The following is a 10,008-nucleotide window of genomic DNA, read 5'->3' as shown; positions in this document are numbered from 1 at the left end:
AGCTGCCAGACATCAATATACATTGTGCAAACTCTCTTATATCAATGTACAGTAAACATTCAGTTACTTCTGTAAGGGTACGCGTTACTTTCGTGTGATTCCGATTCCTATGACGGAGGAATCAACCATGCTTTTTTCAAAAGAAGCATGCCCGCTAGCTGTAGTCATGAATAATTGCGTTATTCAGTCCTACTTAACTGTGTAGCTTACAGGGATAATCATCATCTCTATTTTTGTCTCCCTAACCACAAAACCTCTCTGATGAGGTGCCCTTCAGCTACCTCTGAATGCCTTATTTTAATTAAACTATAAAGTTTCATTTTGAGCACCCTTTACACTATGTAGAGAAATTTTTAAGTACGGAACTTGCCATTAGCTCCTGTGCTCACAGTCACATATGTCCAACCGTCCTTGAAAGCTCCAAATAGGGCCTCGATCTGTGTAGAAATTACGAGAATGTGATGTAATTATGAAACAAAGTTAATACAGGGACAGGTGGAAAATGCATCAGATGGTGGAGCGCCGCAAACGTACCCAAACCTAGTAACGGCAGCTAAAACTACCGCGAACAATTATTACCTCAAAGGCATTCAAGAACGCACTACTGACTACTACTCAACTTAAAGCATCCAGCTAGTAAATGTTGAATATTGCTGAGTCAACACAAGGTTTCACAAGCGACCTGAGTCACTCTTAAAAAGAAAAAAAGCATCACGCTGCAACCTCATGACATAACAGAAATGTAATGTGGCAAGAATCACTGCTTTTTTTGCGAAATATCTCAAAAAATAAAAGAATGATAAACACAAACGTTTACCTTTGTGATGTTCTCTGTAACCCCTACATGCACAATGGTCGCATTACTGGAGATTCCATAACTTATATTTGCACAGTGCTTACATTGAAAGGATGTCCGCGATAAAAGCTGCTTACACGGTCCTAATTTTAAAAAGAGGCGAACGTACTAGCATTATTAACTTCCACCCTATTTCCTAACGAGCATCTAATGTACTGACCTATCTGCTAATAATATATTTAGTCTATACGCGTCTCTCAGTAATATTGATAAATTGGTCCAACCAGCCAATCCTCCCAACAAAGCATTCCGAGATTGTTCTCACACGACCTTTTGGACTACGTTGACAGTCTACTATATGTTTTCGCCACATTCATGGACTTGTGTAAGGTATTGGATCTGTACTGACTATATCTTTGCTTTAAATATCTGGGTATGGTTAACAACAAAACCTCAGCTCATGGGCTGACTGAATAGTAAAAATCGAGAAGAAACGGGCTAGGGCACGACATTTAGTATGTGTGCTAGATATCTTACTGTCATTCAGTATAATATTCTCAAAAACAAGAAAAGGCAAGCCTAGCAAGGGATAGCAGAAAGTCAGGTTGACAGGTAAGATGTTGGCTGGTGTAACGCGAATGCAAGTGCCCTGTAGTAGCGGTTTATTTAGAGGAATATTGGAAAGGTATTTGCCCTGCAGTGGGCTTAGTTAAGTTGTTGATGAGGATAATGACGACCAATAGCGATCACTTATCGTTGAGAGACGTCGTTCGAGGAGCACTAGGACTGCCTGGCATATTGTCACGTGGTCATCACCATGAAGGACGTCGCAAGAAAGGGAGGAACACGGCCGCCTTGATATACAGGAAAGCGAGTACGCGTGTCTGTATTACCTCTGGTGATCCTCCAGCATCATGGGGGTGCGCACAAGGCGGGCAGCGGGGGCGACGCCTCTTCCAAGTCATATAAGCGGAGGGGGGGGGGGACTTTGCCCTATACCTTTACTCAGTCGAAGTTGTCCCGTCATATTTAAAGAGCAGGGTAAAGGCCTCGCAGATTCTTGACAATAATGGCGGTCGAAGGCCCCTCATCTTACATCCAAGAGCTGTTTACTTCCCATCTTTACTCCCGGAAAGACAAGGACCCAAGGCAGGCCATTTTGAGAAGCATGCCGTCACTCCCTCTTAATTCTTTCGTCCATTGTTGAGCATGTTGTGTTTTCTACTGGACCAATAGAAGGGGGAGGGGCACTGAGATGGAACTATAATAATACAATTGTTGGGGTTTAACGCTTCAAAACCACGATATGATTACGAGACGCTGTAGTGGACGGCTCCGGTAATATCGATCACTTCGGGATTATTTATTGTAACCTAAATCTAAGTACACCGGCCATAAGCATTTTCCGCTCCATCGAAAAGCGGTCGCCACGGCTAGGTTTCGTGATGAAACTTTGCCCTCTTTGATGCGGAACCCTGCGCACCCATATGCTCAGGAGTGATATTCACATGAGCGCCCTCGGGGGGGTATGCGCACACCCCTTCACCCCGAACCGCCGGAGGGTGGATGTACGTAGATTCGTAACATCCTCCTTCAGCGTAACATCCTCCTTCGATCTTATTGCGAGAACTTTATAATTGGGCCCACTTACGCCTTCGTGGCTTGCAAGAACACAATCAAATATTTCCGGTAATTTTCATTGTTTATTGCGTTGTTTTTTACAGAAAACAGCCGTAAATAAATAAGCATGTAAGGTGCTTCCTGTTTGAATATTTATTCACATGTCGTGTTTATACCCGATATGAACGCTGTTGCAATACATATATTTTTGAGTTATTTTTGTCAGCATTGTAGTTTTGATCCTCTTCCAAGGCTATATTTCAGTCAAATAAACGTGGAAGTCAGAAGTAATGTGAATCCTCAGAAACTAACGCTCACGCTTTGCTGACATTTCGACTTGCTGGTTAATCATTTTTATAGCGCCATAATCAGTGCTTTACGAGTTGTAGCTCCTAAAACTCGCAATCTTGGAGAGCGTGGTGCGATTATTACGTGTAATTAGACGAAAAGGTACAGCCCATGAAATAGTTTGAAAGAACGCATATACGCGTTTTTCACGGTGGTTTTATGCCACCTAAAAAGTAAAAGTGCCTTTATGAAAAGTAGCTCAAGAATCCATAAAGGCGTGTCGTACTAGGTGCCTTACATGCATGGTAGCAGTGGGAGAGAGACGTCCTTTTACTATATGACGTACGGCACTAAACATAGGAAATCATAGTGCCATGCGCCCTTATTTTCTTTATTTTGCTGGGCTGGGCCCAGAAACGCTGTTAGCAACACCCTGCGCATGCCGCACACCACTTTGTTCGAGAAGCTTCGTGATTGTTTCGGACTGTTACATTAACATAAGGCGCAGCACGCGAGTAGTCAAGTTTATTCTAAATCTTACGTGAGCAACTGCAATAACGCTGGAAGGTTCGGTCACTAATGTCAAAGAGACGACGCGTTCCGCTGACAATCACATTACGGACGGCCGACGACTGTTGTTACCGCAATGTGTGTATTGCTTGTACCTTAACATTTCATTTCCTGGGCAGAAGTTCCCGCGAATAAAGAGTTTCGTCTCTAACAGCATGACTTCTGCCCGCTTCGCTATCACGACTATGTGACGGTGAACTTGTTCGTCAATTTTTGTCGCCATCATGATCGTCATCATTATTGAAAGCTTGTTTATGGTCACTGCAAGATGAAGACACTTTGATATTCAGTGATCTGGAATTTGCTATTGTCATGTGTTGTGTAAATGCTGCATACCGCAATTACACATTATCATTAGGTGTAATAAACACAAAAAGGATGCAGACATACAACTTGGAAATGAAAAAAATCTACGCATGTATCGCAGTTCCTATTACATTCCATTTTGACCTTCCCCCAGCCGGTTGTAGTCAAGCATTGAAATCTTGTGTTTTCATTACAAGTGAACCTATTAGGTCTGAGTTTGGGAGGCTACTAAACTTCTATTATTTCTATCCTGAAGAATGCACTGAGAGGAGCATGATAATTTTATTATGTTACGTGGAAGGTTCCAATGGCTTCCCTAGAAAATAATATAGCAGTTTTTCCTGGCACATTTCACGTTTAGATAATTTCTACGATGTAGTGACGAGCCGAATTAGACTCACGGGAAGACAACATGACCTGTATCACCCAAGCGGTGATATTAGCATATCGATGCAGCCCCTGCTACATTTCGCTCGTGCGCCACCGGATTGCGGCTGCAGTACCAAAGAAACGTGCAGCTGCATCTCACGGCAGCGAGACCACGTGGTGTTCGCTATCGTCGTATGAAGCCGGCACTGAACATCCGTCTGGACGGGAGCAAGTAGAAGTGAAAACCGATTTCATCTTTAAATCGTTGTAACCATATGCAGATTTTTTTCCTAATAATCGTGGTTGCTGTGTTTCGATAGTTGTATTCTCTGAAACGTGTAATCATATCTGCCGTGCACGTCTCCAATGTACCACCTTCTGCGCACCTCATCCGATTTTCAAGCTGATGGTTATTATGACAAGCCTGAAAAAGGAGCGGTACTTTTTTGCTACGTTTCAACATCCAGAAAGATTCCTTTAGACAATCTGTTCTCAGTGAAAATTCTTCGCACCATTTCTTGCAAGTAGGCAAACGTCGCTCTACAATTATCCTTTCGTCCGATTTTGTGCTCAAACCTCATTAACAATACAAGAACAGCGTATGCAGAACGTTCTGCTATCCATGTTTCTTATCTAGAAAAACGCCCTTCCTTAATGCCAGTATCATACCTTCGACGACCACTTGCGTCTTTACCGCACAATACGCTTACGTTTGCGTAGATTTCAGTTGCAGTTCTTGCTCCAAAACCTTATATTATCGAACCTGTTATTACAGAGGAACGTACATTTCATAGCCCGCTACATATATAGATATGTGCTTCCAACAGATATAACAGTGAACATACATTTTAATATGCTCTATTCTGTGTTTTTAAACGCGCAAGCATTTGTGCATGCAACACATTTATGGAAGAAGCGCAGTTATACAAATAATGAATACAGTTTGACTTACAGGCTTCCGTATCATAGCTTGCTGGCCGACTCTGAAAAAAAAGGAATTTTAGATGGTACTCTTTTTCGTAATGAAGAACTCATGAAACACGCAACGCAAATGCTGTTTTCAGCGCTCCAGGTTAGCTTTACGTTATTCACTTGGCGGATAAAGAGATCATGTTATCCTAAGAAATACTAGCACAGTATGAGTGGTTCATGCGTGCTTCTTACATGCGTGGTTCTTACTCATAAAACACGCGCTGATCTCTAAGCAATGTCGAACCTTATCCCAATTTATTGGTCACATTTCCGATCACGAGTTACGAGTTTCATCGACAAGAAAGCCTTCATAAAGGGCGTACTCCTTTAGAATTAGCTATAACTTTCCTAAATTTCAACGTTTTCCTGAGATTCACATATGTCGCGTCTTTTTTCCTAAAAGAACAGAATCCAGAAACTCAGACTGGGCTAAATTTCATGCGAATCTAAAGTACGCAAAGTGCCATGCACATTTAAAACGTTTGCAATCCAAATGGGGCCATTCCTGATTATAACGTGGTCTAAAAATACAGTTTCGAATTGAAAGTAAGCCAAATCCTGCAACTGTTTGAATCAAGTTGAGCCAGATAAATTAAACCAGCGCTGCGTCAACAATCACGACCAAAGCAATCAACTTGGCCGCATCCAATATGTTTCATTTGTGTCCTAGTTGCTTTGTCATTGTCCTGTCGCTCCACAATTGCTGGGTCTGGGTACTTACAAAAGGACATGATATCGTAGGGCAAAACTCGAATAGAGAGTGTGAGAGACAGACTTTTCTGCTTCTGCCTGTGTGTTAGTGTTTCTTTTCGAGTTTTGCACTACTGTATCATGTCGATATTTCGCTCCAATACGGTATATTTCAAATAAGACAACCGAAATGAAGTAATTGGGCACCGATCTATTCTTTGAAGAAGAAGAAGATGGGGTCCTAAATGAGATGCAGTTAAGCCAGCAGAGAAAGAAGGAGAACTGAATCATTTTTGGAGGCTCTGAATAGTTGCCTGGAACATAAAAACGTTAAAACAGTCCCGGGCACTACCCCTGCTTCAAGGAAAGAGCACTTGCTTGTCAACTCTAGTCATCACCATTACGCCCATGAAGCAAAGGACGGTACCGAGAAAAGCACAAGATGGTGCTAAATTTGGCCCAAAATATTGCGATATCGTTCATGCGCTGCCATTTAGACCAATATTGCTTAGCCACTTCAGGCGCAAATGATATGTTCCCATCTAGGAGCTAAATCTAAATTTTTCTCCTGAATATCGACACTAGTGAGATACATAGATTTTAGCCATGATATAGGTTTCAAGTATTCTGGTGATGGTGCGTACTGGCAAAATCATTGCTGGAGCAGGCCCGACCGTATTGTCAGTACAAAACAACTACGTTGGCCGCTGCGGTAGAGTAGTGGTTATGGCTCTCGGCTGCTGAACCGATGGTCACGGGTTCGAACCCCACCGGGGTTCGCAATTTGATGGTGGCGAAAAACTAGAGGCCCGTATAATTTGCGGCGTCAGAGAACGTTAAAGAACACCAGATGGTCAAAACTCCTGGAGCACTAGCGTACATCATAATCACATCGTGGTTTTGTGACGTCAAGACCCAGATAATATTGAACTGTGCTTTTTCTTAGCTTCACTTAACGTGGACATGGTTCTTTTAGGAAAAAAACGCCACATATATACAGACCTTCTGCAATCGTTGCTCTTTAGCCCAGTGAGTAAAACGCTTGGATACTGAGCGTGACGCCGTAGCTTCAGAACCCAGCACCACCAAGAAAATTCATGGATTTATCCCTTTATAGTGACTCGTCTTACGCGACAGAAGTAAAGGTCAACGGACACAGTGATCTTGTTGTGACAACTTGCAAGTGCTCACGTACTTCAAAATATTGATTGCGTCAAAACAAATGAAAATGTAGTATTTAGGTAGCCCTAACGCACTTCGTATGCGTCATGATATTGCCGCTAGAAGGAAAAAAACGATTTTTCTTTATAAGCACGTCTATATAAGAGACTCAAATGGCAATGTTCACAAGATTTTCTGGTAACAAAAGTGCTCAAATTTTCAACTGTACCTTGTAACACGAAAGTGCATCATTGCAATATATATATATATATATATATATATATATATATATATATATATATATATATATATATATATATATATATATATGGCTCATTCTATGGCAATTGTCTCAGACGTGGCGCTCGCACATCGCCGATTTTGCTAAAAAAATTTTTGCTTTTCCTGTGCCACATCGAGTATTGTGGCAAAACTTCTTTGCTCGAAAAAAATTTCGACGATTGTGGCGCCCTCTCGAAGTTCGCTTGTATTTGTTAAAATATGCCTAATAGAGAAATGTGTATAAAATCAATTTTTGTGTGTTGTGCTTTGAAACCGCGCTTGCCCTATTACGGAGGTTCTGTTTAGTTGTTCTATATATGTATTCCGAAATTTGTGCGTTTCACTACCAGCTACGTCTTTCCAAAATTACAAAAGTCTTCAAAGTTCGTGATTTTTTCTTGAGCTATCTCGAACTCTCCCTAACCAATATTATTAATAGTATAATTTTCAGAAAAGTGAATTTTAGTACAAAAATGTTTAAGGGTAAATTAGACTCCGAATGTTCCCGAAAAAAATTGTGAAAATAGAAAAAATATGCAATTTGTCGCTCGTTTGACCGTATCTTTCATACTAATGCGGTCCCAGAAAAAGTCCTCGTCATGCGGAGTTTGATAGAAGACTTCATCGTTAAGTAATGAGGGAAGTCTAGTAAAATCATTTTTTTAAAGGGACCGACAACTGATTTTTCTCGACCCAGTTTATTACGGCGCGACAGGAAGCTCACCCTTCGTAGCTTTTGTAGCTGCAGTGGTTTAACCGAAAAGCACGCAGTTATTTTATAAGCAGTATTTTTCGATCTGAAAGGCTTTAAACACGCATGGAGGCTTGCTCCAGCAACGGTGAGAATTGATAGCGATGCCGCTAGCCCTTGTGAAAGCTGTCACTGTTCTGCGTTCGCAGGAGTTACTGTAACTATGCTTAACCACCTTTATTTTGAGCTTTCCAACCATTTTTGAAAATAGCAAGCTGTTACAATGAGATGTGTGGCTTTATACACCTTCCCGGTAACTGTACAGCGTTGTGTACGCCTGCGCCCAAGGTTGCCTGCGCCTGTGTCATGGATGGCTTGTCCCGGCGTCGTTACTCTCTCGATGCACGAGCCAAGCCAAGTAATCGAAAACGTAACTGTGCATATACGCGTCGTTTCTGAGACGAAATGTAGGTAGCAAAACCATGTCGCTCCGAAATCTTAGCGACCTGGAAACTGCGTGCACGGTTGCATGAGCACACTGAAAAGTTGCTGAAGACGCGCTGACGAGCATGGGATCATTACGTCACGCGAAGGCAGCGCCACTTTAATGCATACTACTAACGCAGGCCTATATGTACATTATTATGGAGTAATACCTTTTAATATAAAGAAACGAACAATATTTCAATACTAACAAAAAAATCGTCGACCGCATACAGCAATCAACGGTCACGTGGCCGTCTTCATCGGATCATTCATGTTTTTGCCGCCAGAGTCGCCACAGGTCATTTTTCGCGACTTTCAATTAAGAAATAAAAATATAAATCCATCTCTCACGAAAAAAAACAGGGTTGGTTTGAGTCAGTGCAACGGACAATCTTTACATCAGTGGAGTCAACTCATTTCATATTCTGGGCAGTTGTCGGTCCCTTTAAAGAAGAAAATAATTTTCGAATTTGGCCCTCCGGAAGTGCCCTTTACTTATTTTTCTTGCCACTTCGCCGCAAAACACGTGGTCGCCCTTGTAGCTGACACTCGTCACAGGCGGCGGCAAGATGCGAGATGTATATGAGGGCTCGTGAGTGATCGAAAGTCTTGTCGAGTTGATGTCAGGGCGACGACTAATGAATTCGCGTTACAATGTGAGCTTGCTTGGTGGGCCCCCTGGGAAGTATGAAAGCCCGAGAGCAGCCTCTGGTATTGTTGGCATCTTGTGCTACAGTTTTTTTAACGCGGATGTCATAATAAAAATAATAATAATAATAATAATAATAATAATAATAATAATAACAATAATAATAATAATATCTTGGGTTTAACGACCCAAAACAACGATATCATTATGAGAGACGCCGTAGTGGAAGGCTCCCGAAATTTCGGCCACCTGGGATTCTTTAACGTGCACCTAAATCTAAGTACACGGGCCTCAAACATTTTCGCTTCCACCGAAAATGCAGCGGCCGCGGCCAGGATTCGATCCCGCGACCTTCTAACAGGAAAGTGTTTTATGCCGGAGTCCTATGCCAGGGTCCACCACGGCTCTACTGATGTATATCCGTCACGCATATGACGTTGTAAAATATAAAGGCTAACAGACGGCAAAGAAAAAAAAACAGAACAGAAAGAAAGTACAGAACAACGTTAAAGAATGTTTTTGTCATTTTCCAGGAAAAATGTTGCGGTTTATAGTTTGTTTTCGCATTCACAGAAAGAAACACTATCACTATTTATCAGATCAAAATACATAGTTGGAATGGGTCTACGATAAACAAGATGTCGATTGTTAGCATAAGCCGTGTAAACGTTACATTCTAGCTTGTAGATTGAACACTACTTGCGCTACGCAGAAGACTAGTATATGATCAAAACTGCAAGCCATGTTAGGCATGCACATGCCAAATATTTTCCCAGCGTAACAAATGAATGAAAATTACTTACTTGATTTCGGCAGTCTCAACCGCCTGACTGCGAAAGAAGGGGACACAAGAAAAGATCATTATACTCTTATGTTATGGTTATACACTCGAATTAGCTTATATATTTGAATGACAATTACACATGTTCACTATTGTACTCGCATTTTCCTAAAGTGAAGAAATATCCGTGTTTCTTGTGCGCAACCCTCGGCGTCATTACCGGGCCAGCGATTGTGGTGGAAAGACAAGTGCTTTAACCCATTAAATGTTTTAATACGACGTACTTCTTGGCGAACCAAAGCCACTTTGACTGCCGCTATCTATCTATCTATCTATCTATCTATCTA

The 10,008-nt window shown here is 41.7% G+C and overlaps 1 long non-coding RNA gene across 1 annotated transcript; it reads right to left on the bottom strand.

Annotated features, from left to right (window-relative positions):
- Positions 1 to 372: 372 nt before the first annotated feature.
- Positions 373 to 9,710, bottom strand: LOC119400860 (uncharacterized). Its single transcript, XR_007416743.1, has 3 exons — positions 9,684 to 9,710; positions 4,902 to 4,932; positions 373 to 437 (listed from the first exon to the last, which is right to left on the bottom strand). It is a non-coding gene; the product is annotated as an uncharacterized LOC119400860 (long non-coding RNA).
- Positions 9,711 to 10,008: the final 298 nt, after the last annotated feature.

Source organism: Rhipicephalus sanguineus, chromosome 7, assembly GCF_013339695.2.
Source record: "Rhipicephalus sanguineus isolate Rsan-2018 chromosome 7, BIME_Rsan_1.4, whole genome shotgun sequence".
Lineage (NCBI taxonomy): Eukaryota > Metazoa > Arthropoda > Arachnida > Ixodida > Ixodidae > Rhipicephalus > Rhipicephalus sanguineus.
Note: the sequence above shows the minus strand (reverse complement) of the source record. Positions and strands in the feature narration are given on the sequence as shown.